Source organism: Schistocerca serialis, unplaced genomic scaffold (genome assembly GCF_023864345.2).
Source record: "Schistocerca serialis cubense isolate TAMUIC-IGC-003099 unplaced genomic scaffold, iqSchSeri2.2 HiC_scaffold_1363, whole genome shotgun sequence".
Classification (NCBI taxonomy): Eukaryota; Metazoa; Arthropoda; class Insecta; order Orthoptera; family Acrididae; genus Schistocerca; species Schistocerca serialis.
The window spans coordinates 8,216,843-8,234,397 of record NW_026047584.1 but is presented as its reverse complement, the minus strand read 5'-3'; positions in this window follow the sequence as shown (position 1 = coordinate 8,234,397).

Sequence of the window (17,555 nt, the reverse complement as noted above, 5' to 3'; positions counted from 1 at the left end):
GGATAATGTAAACCTCAAGTGAAGCATCGGAATCTATAACTAGTGTCACATGAATAATTCAAAACATAGGCAGTAAGAAGAGTCAGTTTTCTTGTACTATCGTCGGCATTGTGCCTTTTGTATTTAAATCCTTTGCAAATTCAATGTTTCATCGTCAATAAGAAGGTCAGAGGCATACAGTAAACTTGAAGTGAAGCATCGGAATCTATAACTAGTGTCACAGGAATTGTTCAAAACATAGACAGTAAGAATGCTCAGTCCGTATTGTGCCTTTTGTATTTAATTCCGATGCAATTTCTGTGTTTCATCGTGAATAAGGTCAGAGGGATACAGTAAACCTGAAGTGAAGCATCGGAATCTATAACTAGTGGCACAGGAATGGTTCAAAACATAGTCAGTAAGAAGAGTCAGTCTTTTTGTACTTAAGTCGGCATTATGCTTTTTGTATTTGATTCCGATGTAATTTCTGAGTTTCATCGTCAATAAGAAGTTCAAAATGATACAGTAAACCTGAAGGGAAGCATCGGAATCAATAACTAGTGTCACAGGAATGGTTCAAAGCATAGACAGTAAGAAGAGTCAGTCTTCTTGTACTTAAGTCGGTATTGTGCCTTTTGTATTTCATTCCGATGCAATTTCTGTGTTTCATCGTGAATAAGGTCAGAGGGATACAGTACACCTGAAGTGAAGCATCGGAATCTATAACTAGTGTCACAGGAATGGTTCAAAACATAGACAGTAGGAAGAGTCAGTGTTCTTGTACTTAAGCCGGCATTTTGACTTTTGTATTTAATTCCGATGCAATTTCAGTGTTTCATCGTCAATAAGAATGTAAAAGGGATACAGTAAACCTGGAGTGAAGCATCGGAATCAATAATTAGTGTCACAGGAATGGTTCAAAACATAGTCAGTAAGAAGAGTCAGTCTTCTTGTCCTTAAGTCGGCATTGTGCCTTTTGTATTTAATTCCGGTGCAATTTCTGTGTTTCATCGTCAATACGAAAGTCAGAGGGATACAGTAAACCTGAAGTGAGAATCGGAATCTTTAACTAGTGTCACAGGAATGGTTCAAAACATAGTCAGTAAGAAGAGTCAGTCTTCTTGTACTTAAGTCGGCCTTGGGCCTTTTGTATTTAATTCCGATGCATTTTCTGTGTTTCATCGTCAATAAGAAGGTCCAAGGGATACAGTAAACCTGGAGTGAAGCATCGGAATCTATAACTAGTGTCAAAGGAATGGTTCAAAGCATAGACAGGAAGAAGAGTCAGTCTTCTTGTACTTGAGTCGGCATTGTGCCTTTTGTATTAAATTCCGATGCAATTTCTGTGGTTCATCGTCAATAAGAAGGTCCAAGGGATTCAGTAAACCTGAAGTAAAGCATCGGAATCCATAACTAGTGTCACAGCAATGGTTCAAACTATAATCACTTAGAAGAGTCAGTCTTCCTGAACTTAAGTCGGCATTGTGCCTTTTCTATTTAATTCCGATGCAATTTCTGTGTTTCATCGTCAATAAGAAGGTCCAAGGGATACAGTAAAGCTGGAGTGAAGCATCGAAAACTATAACTAGTGTCACAGGAATGGTTCAAAACATAGACAGTAAGAAGAGTCAGTCTTCTTGTTTTTAAGTCGGCATTGTGAGTTTTCTATTTAATTCCGATGCAATTTCTGTGTTTCATCGTCAATAAGAAGGTCAGAAGGGTACGGTAAACCTGAAGTGAAGCATCGGATTCTATAACTAGTGTCACAGGAATGGTTCAAAACATAGACTGTAAGAAGAGTCAGTCTTCGTGTACTAAAGTTGGCATTTTGCCTTTTGTATTTAATTCCAATGGTATTTCTGTGTGTCACCGTCAATAACAAGGTCCAAGGGATACAGTAAACTTGAAGGGAAGCATCGGAATCTATAACTATAGTCACCGGAATGGTTCAAACTATTATCAGTAAGAAGAGTCAGTCCTCTTGTACTTAAGTCGGCATTGTGCCGTTTCTATTTCATTCCGATGCAGTTTGTGTTATTCATCGTCAATAAGAAGGTCCAAGGGATACAGTAAACCTGGAGTGAAGCATCGGATTCTATAACTAGTGTCACAGGAATGGTTCAAAGCATAGACAGTAGAAGGAGTCAGCCTTCTTGTACTTAAGTCGGCATTGTGCCTTTTGTTTTTAATTCCGATGCAATTTCTGTGTTTCATTGTCAATAAGAAGGTCAGAGGGATACAGTAAACCTGAAGTGAAGCATCGGAATCTATAACTAGTGTCACAGGAATGGTTCAAAACATAGACAGTAAGATGAGTCAGTCTTCTTGTCCTTAAGTCGGCATTGTGCCTTTTGTATTTAATTCCGATGCAATTTCTGTGTTTCATCGTCAACAAGAAGGTTCAAGGGATACAGTAAACCTGGAGTGAAGCATCTGAATCTATACCTAGTGTCACAGTAATGGTTCTAAACATAGACAGTAAGAAGAGTCAGTCTTCTTGTACTTAAGTCGGCATTGTACCTTTTGCATTTAATTTCGATGCAATTTCTGTGTTTCATCGTCAATAAGAAGGTCCAAGGAATACAGTAAACCTGAAGTGAAGCATCGGAATCTATAACTAGTGTCACTGGAATGGTTCAAAATATAGACAGTAAGAAGAGTCAGTCTTCTTGTACTTAAGTCAGCATTGTGCCTTTTGTGTTTAATTCCGATGCAATTCCTGTGATTCATCGTCAATAAGAAGGTCCAAGGGATACAGTGAACCTGAAGTGAAGCATCGGAATCTATAACTAGAGTCACAGGAATGTTTCAAAGCATAGTCAGTAAGAAGAGTGAGTCTTCTTGTCCTTAAGTCGGCATTGTGCCTTTTGTCTTTAATTCCGATGCAATTTCTGTGTTTCATCGGCAATAAGGTCAGAGGGATACAGTAAAGCTGAAGTGAAGCATCGGAATCTATAACTAGTGTCACAGGAATGGTTCAAACATAGACAGTAGGAAGAGTCAGTCTTCTTGTACTTAAGTCGGCATTGTGCCTTTTGTATTTAATTCCGATGCAATTTCTGTGTTTCATTGTCAATAAGAAGGTCAGAGAGATACAGTCAACCTGAGGTGAAGCATCGGAATCCAAAACTAGTGTCACAGGAATGTTTCAAAGCATAGACAGTAGGAAGAGTCAGTCTTCTTGTACTTAAGTCGGCATTGTGCCTTTTCTATTTTATTCCAATGCAATTTCTGTGTTTCATCGTCAATAAGAAGGTCCAAGGGTTACAGTAAACCTGGAGTGAAGCATCGGAATCTATAACTAGTGTCACAGGAATGGTTCAAAGCATAGACAGTAATGCGGCATTGTGCCTTTTGTATTTAATTTCGATGCAATTTCTGTGTTTCATCGTCAATAAGAAGGTCAGAGGGATACAGTAAACCTGAAGTGAAGCAACGGATTCTATAACTAGAGTCACAGGAATGGTTCAAAACATAGACAGTAGGAAGAGTCAGTCTTCCAGTACTTAAGCCGGCATTGTGCCTTTTCTATTTAATTCGGATGCAATTTCTGTGTTTCATCGTCAATAAGACTGTCAGAGGGATACAGTAAACCTGAAGTGAAGCATCGGAATGTATAACTAGTGTCACAGGAATGGTTCAAAACATAGACAGTTGGAAGAGTCAGTCTTTTTGTACTTAAGTCGGCATTGTGCCTTTTGTATTTAATTCCGATGCAATTTCTGTGTTTCATCGTCAATAAGAAGGTCAGAGGGATACAGTAATCCTGAAGTTAAGCATCGGAATCTATGACTAGTGTCACAGGAATGGTTCAAAGCATAGTCAGTAATAAGAGTCTGTCTTCTTGTACTTAAGTCGGTATTGTGCCTTTTGTATTTAATTCCGATGCAATTTCTGTGTTTCATCGTCAATAAGAAGGTCAGAGGGATACAGTAAACCTGAAGTGAAGCAACGGAATCTATAACTAGTGTCACAGCAATGGTTCAAAACATAGTCAGTAAGAAGAGTCAGTCTTCTTGTACTTAAGTCGGCATTGTGCATTTTGTACTTAATTCCGATGCAGTTTTTGTGTTTCATCGTCAATAAGACGGTCCAAGGGATACAGTCAACCTGGAGTGAAACATCGGAATCTATAACTAGGGTCACAGGAATGGTTCAAAGCATAGTCAGTAAAAGGAGTCAGTCTTCTTGTAGTGAAGTTGGCGTTGTGCCTTTTGTATTGAATTCCGATGCAATTTCTGTGTTTCATCGACAATAAGAAGGTCCAAGGGATACAGAAAACCTGAAGTGAAGCATCGGAATCTATAACAAGTGTCTTAGGAATGGTTCAAATCATAGACAGTAGGAAGAGTCAGGCTTCTAGTACTTAAGTCGGCATTGTGCCTTTTCTATTTGATTCGGATGCAATTTCTGTGTTTCATCGTCACTAAGAAAGTCAGAGGGATACAGTAATCCGGAAGTTAAGCATCGGAATCCATAACTAGAGTCAGAGGAATGGTTCAAAGCACAGTCAGTAAGAGGAGTCAGTCTTCTTGTAGTTAAGTCGGCCTTGTGCCTTTTGTACTTAATTCCGATGCAATTTCTGTGTTTCATCGACAATAAGATGGTCCAAGGGATACAGTAAACCTGAAGTGAAGCATCGGAATCTACAACTAGTGTCACAGGAATGGTTCAAAACATAATCAGGAAGAAGAGTCAGTCTTCTTGTACTTAAGTTGGAATTGTGCCTTTCGTATTTAATTCCGATGTAATTTCTGTGTTTCACCGTCAATAAGAAGGTCAGAGGGATACAGTAAACCTGAAGTGAAGCATCGGAATCTATAACTAGTGTCACAGGAATGGTTCAAACATAGACAGTAAGAAGAGTCAGTCTTCTTGTACTTAAGTTGGCATTGTGCCTTTTGTATTTAATTCCGATGCAATTTCTGTGTTTCATCGTCAATAAGAAGGTCAGAGGGATACTTTAAACCTGAAGTGAAGCATCGGAATCTATAACTTGTGTCACATTAATGGTTCAAAACATAGACAGTAGGAAGAGTCAGTCTTCTTGTACTTAAGTCGGCATTGTGCCTTTTGTATTTAATTCCGATACTATTTCTGTGTTTCATCGTCAATAAGAAGGTCCAAGGGATACAGTAAACATGAAGTGAAGCATCGGAATCTATAACTAGTGTCACTGGAATGGTTCAAATTATAGACAGTATGAAGAGTCAGTCTTCTTGTACTTAAGTCGGCATTGTACCTTTTGTATTTAATTTGGATGCAATTTCTGTGTTTCATCGTCAATAAGAAGGTCAGAAGGATACAGTAATCCTGAAGTTAAGCATCGGAATCTCTGACTAGTGTCACAGGAATGGTTCAAAGCATAGTCCATAAGAAGAGTCAGTCTTCTTGTTCTTAAGTCGGTATTGTGCTTTTTGTATTTAATTCCGATGCAATTTCTGTGTTTCATCGTCAATAACACGGTCCAAGGGATACAGTAAACCTGAAGTGAAGCATCGGAATCTATAACTAGTGTCACAATAATGGTTGAAAGCAAAGACTGTAGGAAGTGTCAGTCTTCTTGTACTTAAGTCGGCATTGTGCCTATTGTATTTAATTCCTATGTAATTTCTGTGTTTCATCGACAATAATTAGGTCTAAGGGACACAGTAAACCTGCAGTGAAGCATCGGAATCTATAACTAGTGTCACAGGGATGGTTCAAAGCATTGACAGTAAGAAGAGTCCGTCTTCTTTTACTTAAGTCGGCATTGTGCCTTTTGTATTTAATTCCGATGCAATTTCTGTGTTTCATCGTCAATAAGAAGGTCCAAGGGATACAGTCAACCTGGAGTGAAACATCGGAATCTATAACTAGTGTCACAGGGACGGTTCAAAACATAGACAGTAAGATGAGTCAGCATTCTTGTACTTAAATCGGCATTGTGCTTTTTGTATTTAATTCCGATGCAATTTCTGTGTTTCATCGTCACTAAGAAGGTCAGAGGGATACAGTAATCCGGACGTTAAGCATCGGAATCTATAACTAGAGTCACAGGAATGGTTCAAAGCATAGTCAGTAAGAAGGGTCAGTCTTCTTGTAGTTCAGTCGGCCTTGTACCTTTTGTATTGAATTCCGATGCTATTTCTATGTTTCATCGACAATAAGGAGGTCCAAGGGATACAGTAAACCTGAAGTGAAGCATCGGAATCTATAACAAGTGTCTTAGGAATGGTTCAAAACATAGACAGTAGGAAGAGTCAGTCTTCTAGTACTTAAGTTGGCATTGTGCCTTTTCTATTTCATTCGGAACCAATTTCTGTGTTTCATCGTCAATAAGACGGTCAGGGGGATACAGTAAACCTGAATTGAAGCATCGGAATCTATAACTAGTGTCACAGGAATGGTTGAAAGCATAGACAGTTGGAAGAGTCAGTCTTCTGGTACTTAAGTCGGCATTGTGTCTTTTGTATTTAATTCCGATGCTATTTCTCTGTTTCATCGGCAATAAGAAGGTCCAAGGGATACAGTAAACCTGAAGTGAAGCATCGGAATCTACAACTAGTGTCACAGGAATGATTCAAAACGTAGTCAGGAAGAAGAGTCAGTCTTCTTGTACTCAAGTCGGCATTGTGCCTTTTGTATTTAATTCCGATGCAATATCTGTGTTTCATCGTCAATAAGAAGGTCTAAGGGACACAGTAAGCCTGCAGTGATGCATCGGAATCTATAACTAGTGTCACAGGGATGGTTCAAAGCATAGACAGTAAGAAGAGTCAGTCTTCTTGTACTTAAGTCGGCATTGTGCCTTTTGTATTTAATTCCGATGCAATTTCTGTGTTTCATCGTCAATAAGAAAGTCGAAGGGATACAGTAAACCTGGAGTGAAGCATCGGAGTCTATAACTAGTGTCACAAGAATGATTAAAAGCATAGACAGTAAGAAGTGTCAGTCTTCTTGTACTTAATCCGGCATTGTGCCTTTTGTATTTAGTTCCGATGCAATTTCTGTGTTTCATCGTCAATAAGAAGGTCAGAGGGATACAGTAAACCTAAAGTAAAGCAACGGAATCCTTAACTTGTGTCAAAGGAATGGTTCAAAACATAGACAGTAGGAAAAGTCAGTCTTCCAGTACTTAAGTCGGCATTGTGCCTTTTCTATTTAATTCGGATGCAATTTCTGTGTTTCATCGTCAATAAGACGGTCAGAGGGATACAGTAAACCTGAAGTGAAGCATCGGAATGTATAACTAGTGTCACAGGAATGGGTCAAAACATAGACAGTTGGAAGAGTCAGTCTTCTTGTACTTAAGTCGGCATTGTGCCTTTTGTATTTAATTCCGATGCAATTTCTGTGATTCATCGTAAATAACAAGGTCCAAGGGATACAGTAAACCTGAAGTGAAGCATCGGACTCTATAACTAGCGTCACAGAAATGGTTCAAAACATAGACAGTAGGAAGAGTCAGTCTTCTTGTACATAAGTCGGCATTGTGCCTTTTGTATTTAATTCCGATGCAATTTCTGTGTTTCATCGTCAATAAGAAGGTCCTAGCGAAACAGTAAACCTGAAGTGAAGCATCGGAATCTATAACTAGTGTCACAGGAATGGTGCTAATCATAGACTGTAAGATGAGTCAGTATTCTTGTACTTAAGTCGGCATTGTGTCTTTTGTATTTAATTCCGATGCAATTTCTGCGTTTCATCGTCAATAAGAATTTCCAAGGGATACAGTAAACCTGAAGTGAAGCATCGGAATCTACAACTAGTGTCACAGGAATGGTTCAAAACATAATCAGGAAGAAGAGTCAGTCTTCTTGTACTTAAGTTGGCATTGTGCCTTTCGTATTTAATTCCGATGAAATTTCTGTGTTTCACCGTCAATAAGAAGGTCAGAGGGATACAGTAAACCTGAAGTGAAGCATCGGAATCTATAACTAGTGTCACAGGAATGGTTCAAACATAGACAGTAAGAAGAGTCAGTCTTCTTGTACTTAAGTTGGCATTGTGCCTTTTGTATTTAATTCCGATGCAATATCTGTGTTTCATCGTCAATAAGAAGGTCAGAGGGATACAGTAAACCTGAAGTGAAGCATCGGAATCTATAAATAGTGTCACAGGAATGGTTCAAAACATAGTCTGTAAGAAGAGTCAGTCTTCTTGTACTTAAGTCGGCATTGTGCCTTTTGTATTTAATTCCGATGCAATTTCTGTGTTTCATCGTCAATAAGAAGGTCCAAGGGATACAGTACACCTGGGGTGAAGCATCGCAATCTATAACTAGTGTCACATTAATGGTTCAAAACATAGACAGTAGGAAGAGTCAGTCTTCTTGTACTTAAGTCGGCATTGTGCCTTTTGTATTTAATTCCGATGCAATTTCTGTGTTTCATCGTCAATAAGAAGGTCCAAGGGATACAGTAAACATGAAGTGAAGCATCGGAATGTATAACTAGTGTCACAGAAATGGTTCAAAACATAGACAGTAGGAAGAGTCAGTCTTCTTGTACATAAGTCGGCATTGTGCCATTTGTATTTAATTCCGATGCAATTTCTGTGTTTCATCGTCAATAAGAAGGTCCAAGGGAAACAGTAAACCTGAAGTGAAGCATCGGAATCTATAACTAGTGTCACAGGAATGGTGCTAATCATAGACTGTAAGATGAGTCAGTATTCTTGTACTTAAGTCGGCATTGTGTCTTTTGTATTTAATTCCTATGCAATTTCTGCGTTTCATCGTCAATAAGAAGGTCCAAGGGATACAGTAAACCTGAAGTGAAGCATCGGAATCTACAACTAGTGTCACAGGAATGGTTCAAAACATAATCAGGAAGAAGAGTCAGTCTTCTTGTACTTAAGTTGGCATTGTGCCTTTCGTATTTAATTCCGATGAAATTTCTGTGTTTCACCGTCAATAAGAAGGTCAGAGGGATACAGTAAACCTGAAGTGAAGCATCGGAATCTATAAATAGTGTCACAGGAATGGGTCTAAACATAGTCTGTAAGAAGAGTCAGTCTTCTTGTACTTAAGTCGGCATTGTGCCTTTTGTATTTAATTCCGATGCAATTTCTGTGTTTCATCGTCAATAAGAAGGTCCAAGGGATACAGTAAACCTGGAGTGAAGCATCGGAATCTATAACTTGTGTCACATTAATGGTTCAAAACATAGACAGTAGGAAGAGTCAGTCTTCTTGTACTTAAGTCGGCATTGTGCCTTTTGTATTTAATTCCGATACAATTTCTGTGTTTCATCGTCAAAAAGAAGGTCCAAGGGATACAGTAAACATGAAGTGAAGCATCGGAATCTATAACTAGTGTCACTGGAATGGTTCAAATTATAGACAGTTTGAAGAGTCCGTCTTCTTGTACTTAAGTCGGCATTGTACCTTTTGTATTTAATTTGGATGCAATTTCTGTGTTGCATCGTCAATAAGAAGGTCAGAAGGATACAGTAATCCTGAAGTTAAGCATCGGAATCTCTGACTAGTGTCTCAGGAATGGTTCAAAGCATAGTCTATAAGAAGAGTCAGTCTTCTTGTTCTTAAGTCGGTATTGTGCTTTTTGTATTTAATTCCGATGCAATTTTTGTGTTTCATCGTCAATAACACGGTCCAAGGGATACAGTAAACCTGAAGTGAAGCATCGGAATCTATAACTAGTGTCACAATAATGGTTGAAAACATAGACTGTAGGAAGTGTCAGTCTTCTTGTACTTAAGTCGGCATTGTGCCTATTGTATTTAATTCCTATGTAATTTCTGTGTTTCATCGTCAATAAGAAGGTCTAAGGGACAGAGTAAACCTGCAGTGAAGCATCGGAATCTATAACTAGTGTCACAGGGATGGTTCAAAGCATTGACAGTAAGAAGAGTCAGTCTTCTTGTACTTAAGTCGGCATTGTGCCTTTTGTATTTAATTCCGATGCAATTTCTGTGTTTCATCGTCAATAAGAAGGTCCAAGGGATACAGTCAACCTGGAGTGAAACATCGGAATCTATAACTAGTGTCACAGGGACGGTTCAAAACATAGACAGTAAGATGAGTCAGTATTCTTGTACTTAAATCGGCATTGTGCTTTTTGTATTTAATTCCGATGCAATTTCTGTGTTTCATCGTCACTAAGAAGGTCAGAGGGATACAGTAATCCGGAAGTTAAGCATCGGAATCTATAACTAGAGTCACAGGAATGGTTCAAAGCATAGTCAGTAAGAAGGGTCAGTCTTCTTGTAGTTCAGTCGGCCTTGTGCCTTTTGTATTGAATTCCGATGCTATTTCTGTGTTTCATCGACAATAAGGAGGTCCAAGGGATACAGTAAACCTGAAGTGAAGCATCGGAATCTATAACAAGTGTCTTAGGAATGGTTCAAAACATAGACAGTAGGAAGAGTCAGTCTTCTAGTACTTAAGTCGGCATTGTGCCTTTTCTATTCATTCGGAAGCAATTTCTGTGTTTCATCGTCAATAAGACGGTCAGGGGGATACAGTAAACCTGAATTGAAGCATCGGATTCTATAACTAGTGTCACAGGAATGGTTGAAAGCATAGACAGTTGGTAGAGTCAGTCTTCTGGTACTTAAGTCGGCATTGTGTCTTTTGTATTTAATTCCGATGCTATTTCTCTGTTTCATCGGCAATAAGAAGGTCCAAGGGATACAGTAAACCTGAAGTGAAGCATCGGAATCTACAACTAGTGTCACAGGAATGATTCAAAACGTAGTTAGGAAGAAGAGTCAGTTTCTTGTACTCAAGTCGGCATTGTGCCTTTTGTATTTAATTCCGATGCAATATCTGTGTTTCATCGTCAATAAGAAGGTCTAAGGGACACAGTGAGCCTGCAGTGAAGCATCGGAATCTATAACTAGTGTCACAGGGATGGTTCAAAGCATAGACAGTAAGAAGAGTCAGTCTTCTTGTACTTAAGTCGGCATTGTGCCTTTTGTATTTAATTCCGATGCAATTTCTGTGTTTCATCGTCAATAAGAAGGACGAAGGGATACAGTAAACCTGGAGTGAAGCATCGGAGTCTATAACTAGTGTCACAAGAATGGTTAAAAGCATAGACAGTAAGAAGTGTCAGTCTTCTTGTACTTAATCCGGCATTGTGCCTTTTGTATTTAATTCCGATGCAATTTCTGTGTTTCATCGTCAATAAGAAGGTCAGAGGGATACAGTAAACCTAAAGTGAAGCAACGGAATCTATAACTTGTGTCAAAGGAATGGTTCAAAACATAGACAGTAGGAAGAGTCAGTCTTCCAGTACTTAAGTCGGCATTGTGCCTTTTCTATTTAATTCGGATGCAATTTCTGTGTTTCATCGTCAATAAGACGGTCAGAGGGATACAGTAAACCTGAAGTGAAGCATCGGAATGTATAACTAGTGTCACAGAAATGGTTCAAAACATAGACAGTTGGAAGAGTCAGTCTTCTTGTACTTAAGTCGGCATTGTGCCTTTTGTATTTAATTCCGATGCAATTTCTGTGATTCATCGTAAATAACAAGGTCCAAGGGATACAGTAAACCTGAAGTGAAGCATCGGACTCTATAACTAGCGTCACACAAATGGTGCAAAACATAGACAGTAGGAAGAGTCAGTCTTCTTGTACATAAGTCGGCATTGTGCCTTTTGTATTTAATTCCGATGCAATTTCTGTGTTTCATCGTCAATAAGAAGGTCCTAGGGAAACAGTAAACCTGAAGTGAAGCATCGGATTCTATAACTAGTGTCACAGGAATGGTGCTAATCATAGACTGTAAGATGAGTCAGTATTCTTGTACTTAAGTCGGCATTGTGTCTTTTGTATTTAATTCCGATGCAATTTCTGCGTTTCATCGTCAATAAGAAGGTCCAAGGGATACAGTAAACCTGAAGTGAAGCATCGGAATCTACAACTAGTGTCACAGGAATGGTTCAAAACATAATCAGGAAGAAGAGTCAGTCTTCTTGTACTTAAGTTGGCATTGTGCCTTTCGTATTTAATTCCGATGAAATTTCTGTGTTTCACCGTCAATAAGAAGGTCAGAGGGATACAGTAAACCTGAAGTGAAGCATCGGAATCTATAACTAGTGTCACAGGAATGGTTCAAACATAGACAGTAAGAAGAGTCAGTCTTCTTGTACTTAAGTTGGCATTGTGCCTTTTGTATTTAATTCCGATGCAATTTCTGTGTTTCATCGTCAATAAGAAGGTCAGAGGGATACAGTAAACCTGAAGTGAAGCATCGGAATCTATAAATAGTGTCACAGGAATGGTTCAAAGCATAGTCTGTAAGAAGAGTCAGTCTTCTTGTACTTAAGTCGGCATTGTGCCTTTTGTATTTAATTCCGATGCAATTTCTGTGTTTCATCGTCAATAAGAAGGTCCAAGGGATACAGTACACCTGGGGTGAAGCATCGGAATCTATAACTAGTGTCACATTAATGGTTCAAAACATAGACAGTAGGAAGAGTCAGTCTTCTTGTACTTAAGTCGGCATTGTGCCTTTTGTATTTAATTCCGATGCAATATCTGTGTTTCATCGTCAATAAGAAGGTCCAAGGGATACAGTAAACATGAAGTGAAGCATCGGAATCTATAACTAGTGTCACAGAAATGGTTCAAAACATAGACAGTAGGAAGAGTCAGTCTTCTTGTACATAAGTCGGCATTGTGCCTTTTGTATTTAATTCCGATGCAATTTCTGTGTTTCATCGTCAATAAGAAGGTCCAAGGGAAACAGTAAACCTGAAGTGAAGCATCGGAATCTATAACTAGTGTCACAGGAATGGTGCTAATCATAGACTGTAAGATGAGTCAGTATTCTTGTACTTAAGTCGGCATTGTGTCTTTTGTATTTAATTCCGATGCAATTTCTGCGTTTCATCGTCAATAAGAAGGTCCAAGGGATGCAGTAAACCTGAAGTGAAGCATCGGAATCCACAACTAGTGTCACAGGAATGGTTCAAAACATAATCAGGAAGAAGAGTCAGTCTTCTTGTACTTAAGTTGGCGTTGTGCCTTTCGTATTTAATTCCGATGAAATTTCTGTGTTTCACCGTCAATAAGAAGGTCAGAGGGATACAGTAAACCTGAAGTGAAGCATCGGAATCTATAACTAGTGTTACAGGAATGGTTCAAACATAGACAGTAAGAAGAGTCAGTCTTCTTGTACTTAAGTTGGCATTGTGCCTTTTTTATTTAATTCCGATGCAATTTCTGTGTTTCATCGTCAATAAGAAGGTCAGAGGGATACAGTAAACCTGAAGTGAAGCATCGGAATCTATAAATAGTGTCACAGGAATGGTTCAAAACATAGTCTGTAAGAAGAGTCAGTCTTCTTGTACTTAAGTCGGCATTGTGCCTTTTTTATTTATTTCCGATGCAATTTCTGTGTTTCATCGTCAATAAGAAGGTCCAAGGGATACAGTACACCTGGGGTGAAGTATCGGAATCTATAACTAGTGTCACATTAATGGTTCAAAACATAGACAGTAGGAAGAGTCAGTCTTCTTGTACTTAAGTCGGCATTGTGCCTTTTGTATTTAATTCCGATGCAATTTCTGTGTTTCATCGTCAATAAGAAGGTCCAAGGGATACAGTAAACATGAAGTGAAGCATCGGAATCTATAACTAGTGTCACTGGAATGGTTCAAATTATAGACAGTATGAAGAGTCAGTCTTCTTGTACTTAAGTCGGCATTGTGCCTTTTGTATTTAATTCCGATACAATTTCTGTGTTTCATCGCCAATAAGAAGGTCAGAGGGATACAGTAAACCTGAAGTGAAGCATCGGAATCTATAACTAGTGTGACAGGAATGGTTCAAACATAGACAGTAAGAAGAGTCAGTCTTCTTGTACTTAAGTTGGCATTGTGCCTTTTTTATTTAATTCCGATGCAATTTCTGTGTTTCATCGTCAATAAGAAGTTCAGAGGGATACAGTAAACCTGAAGTGAAGCATCGGAATCTATAAATAGTGTCACAGGAGTGGTTCTAAACATAGTCTGTAAGAAGAGTCAGTCTTCTTGTACTTAAGTCGGCATTGTGCCTTTTGTATTTAATTCCGATGCAATTTCTGTGTTTCATCGTCAATAAGAAGGTCCAAGGGATACAGTAAACCTGGAGTGAAGCATCGGAATCTACAACTTGTGTCACATTAATGGTTCAAAACATAGACAGTAGGAAGATTCAGTCTTCTTGTACTTAAGTCGGCATTGTGCCTTTTGTATTTAATTCCGATACAATTTCTGTGTTTCATCGTCAATAAGAAGGTACAAGGGATACACTAAACATGAAGTGAAGCATCGGAATCTATAACTAGTGTCACTGGAATGGTTCAAATTATAGACAGTATGAAGAGTCAGTCTTCTTGTACTTAAGTCGGCATTGTACCTTTTGTATTTAATTTGGATGCAATTTCTGTGTTTCATCGTCAATAAGAAGGTCAGAAGGATACAGTAATCCTGAAGTTAAGCATCGGAATCTCTGACTAGTGTCTCAGGAATGGTTCAAAGCATAGTCTATAAGAAGAGTCAGTCTTCTTGTTCTTAAGTCGGTATTGTGCTTTTTGTATTTAATTCCGATGCAATTTCTGTGTTTCATCGTCAATAACACGGTCCAAGGGATACAGTAAACCTGAAGTGAAGCATCGGAATCTATAACTAGTTTCACAATAATGGTTGAAAACATAGACTGTAGCAAGTGTCAGTCTTCTTGTACTTAAGTCGGCATTGTGCCTATTGTATTTAATTCCTATGTAATATCTGTGTTTCATCGTCAATAAGAAGGTCTAAGGGACACAGTAAACCTGCAGTGAAGCATCGGAATCTATAACTAGTGTCACAGGGATGGTTCAAAGCATTGACAGTAAGAAGAGTCAGTCTTCTTGTACTTAAGTCGGCATTGTGCCTTTTGTATTTAATTCCGATGCAATTTCTGTGTTTCATCGTCAATAAGAAGGTCCAAGGGATACAGTCAACCTGGAGTGAAACATCGGAATCTACAACTAGTGTCACAGGAACGGTTCAAAACATAGACAGTAAGATGAGTCAGTATTCTTGTACTTAAATCGGCATTGTGCTTTTTGTATTTAATTCCGATGCAATTTCTGTGTTTCATCGTCAATAAGAAGTTCAGAGGGATACAGTAAACCTGAAGTGAAGCATCGGAATCTATAAATAGTGTCACAGGAGTGGTTCTAAACATAGTCTGTAAGAAGAGTCAGTCTTCTTGTACTTAAGTCGGCATTGTGCCTTTTGTATTTAATTCCGATGCAATTTCTGTGTTTCATCGTCAATAAGAAGGTCCAAGGGATACAGTAAACCTGGAGTGAAGCATCGGAATCTACAACTTGTGTCACATTAATGGTTCAAAGCATAGTCAGTAAGAAGGGTCAGTCTTCTTGTAGTTCAGTCGGCCTTGTGCCTTTTGTATTGAATTCCGATGCTATTTCTGTGTTTCATCGACAATAAGGAGGTCCAAGGGATACAGTAAACCTGAAGTGAAGCATCGGAATCTATAACAAGTGTCTTAGGAATGGTTCAAAACATAGACAGTAGGAAGAGTCAGTCTTCTAGTACTTAAGTCGGCATTGTGCCTTTTCTATTCATTCGGAAGCAATTTCTGTGTTTCATCGTCAATAAGACGGTCAGGGGGATACAGTAAACCTGCATTGAAGCATCGGATTCTATAACTAGTGTCACAGGAATGGTTGAAAGCATAGACAGTTGGAAGAGTCAGTCTTCTGGTACTTAAGTCGGCATTGTGTCTCTTGTATTTAATTCCGATGCTATTTCTCTGTTTCATCGGCAATAAGAAGGTCCAAGGGATACAGTAAACCTGAAGTGAAGCATCGGAATCTACAACTAGTGTCACAGGAATGATTCAAAACGTAGTTAGGAAGAAGAGTCAGTTTCTTGTACTCAAGTCGGCATTGTGCCTTTTGTATTTAATTCCGATGCAATATCTGTGTTTCATCGTCAATAAGAAGGTCTAAGGGACACAGTAAGCCTGCAGTGAAGCATCGGAATCTATAACTAGTGTCACAGGGATGGTTCAAAGGATAGACAGTAAGAAGAGTCAGTCTTCTTGTACTTAAGTCGGCTTTGTGCCTTTTGTATTTAATTCCGATGCAATTTCTGTGTTTCACCGTCAATAAGAAGGACGAAGGGATACAGTAAACCTGGAGTGAAGCATCGGAGTCTATAACTAGTGTCACAAGAATGGTTAAAAGCATAGACAGTAAGAAGTGTCAGTCTTCTTGTACTTAATCCGGCATTGTGCCTTTTGTATTTAATTCCGATGCAATTTCTGTGTGTCATCGTCAATAAGAAGATCAGAGGGATACAGTAAACCTAAAGTGAAGCAACGGAATCTATAACTAGTGTCACAGGAATGGTTCAAAGCATAGACAGTAAGAAGAGTCAGTCTTCTTGTACTTAAGTCGGCATTGTGCCTTTTGTATTTAATTCCGATGCAATTTCTGTGATTCATCGTAAATAACAAGGTCCAAGGGATACAGTAAACCTGAAGTGAAGCATCGGACTCTATAACTAGCGTCACACAAATGGTGCAAAACATAGACAGTAGGAAGAGTCAGTCTTCTTGTACATAAGTCGGCATTGTGCCTTTTGTATTTAATTCCGATGCAATTTCTGTGTTTCATCGTCAATAAGAAGGTCCTAGGGAAACAGTAAACCTGAAGTGAAGCATCGGAATCTATAACTAGTGTCACAGGAATGGTGCTAATCATAGACTGTAAGATGAGTCAGTATTCTTGTACTTAAGTCGGCGTTGTGTCTTTTGTATTTAATTCCGATGCAATTTCTGCGTTTCATCGTCAATAAGAAGGTCCAAGGGATACAGTAAACCTGAAGTGAAGCATCGGAATCTACAACTAGTGTCACAGGAATGGTTCAAAACATAATCAGGAAGAAGAGTCAGTCTTCTTGTACTTAAGTTGGCATTGTGCCTTTCGTATTTAATTCCGATGAAATTTCTGTGTTTCACCGTCAATAAGAAGGTCAGAGGGATACAGTAAACCTGAAGTGAAGCATCGGAATCTATAACTAGTGTCACAGGAATGGTTCAAACATAGACAGTAAGAAGAGTCAGTCTTCTTGTACTTAAGTTGGCATTGTGCCTTTTGTATTTAATTCCGATGCAATTTCTGTGTTTCATCGTCAATAAGAGGGTCAGAGGGATACAGTAAACCTGAAGTGAAGCATCGGAATCTATAAATAGTGTCACAGGAATGATTCAAAACATAGTCTGTAAGAAGAGTCAGTCTTCTTGTACTTAAGTCGGCATTGTGCATTTTGTATTTAATTCCGATGCAATTTCTGTGTTTCATCGTCAATAAGAAGGTCCAAGGGATACAGTACACCTGGGGTGAAGCATCGGAATCTATAACTAGTGTCACATTAATGGTTCAAAACATAGACAGTAGGAAGAGTCAGTCTTCTTGTACTTAAGTCGGCATTGTGCCTTTTGTATTTAATTCCGATGCAATTTCTGTGTTTCATCGTCAATAAGAAGGTCCAAGGGATACAGTAAACATGAAGTGAAGCATCGGAATCTATAACTAGTGTCACAGAAATGGTTCAAAACATAGACAG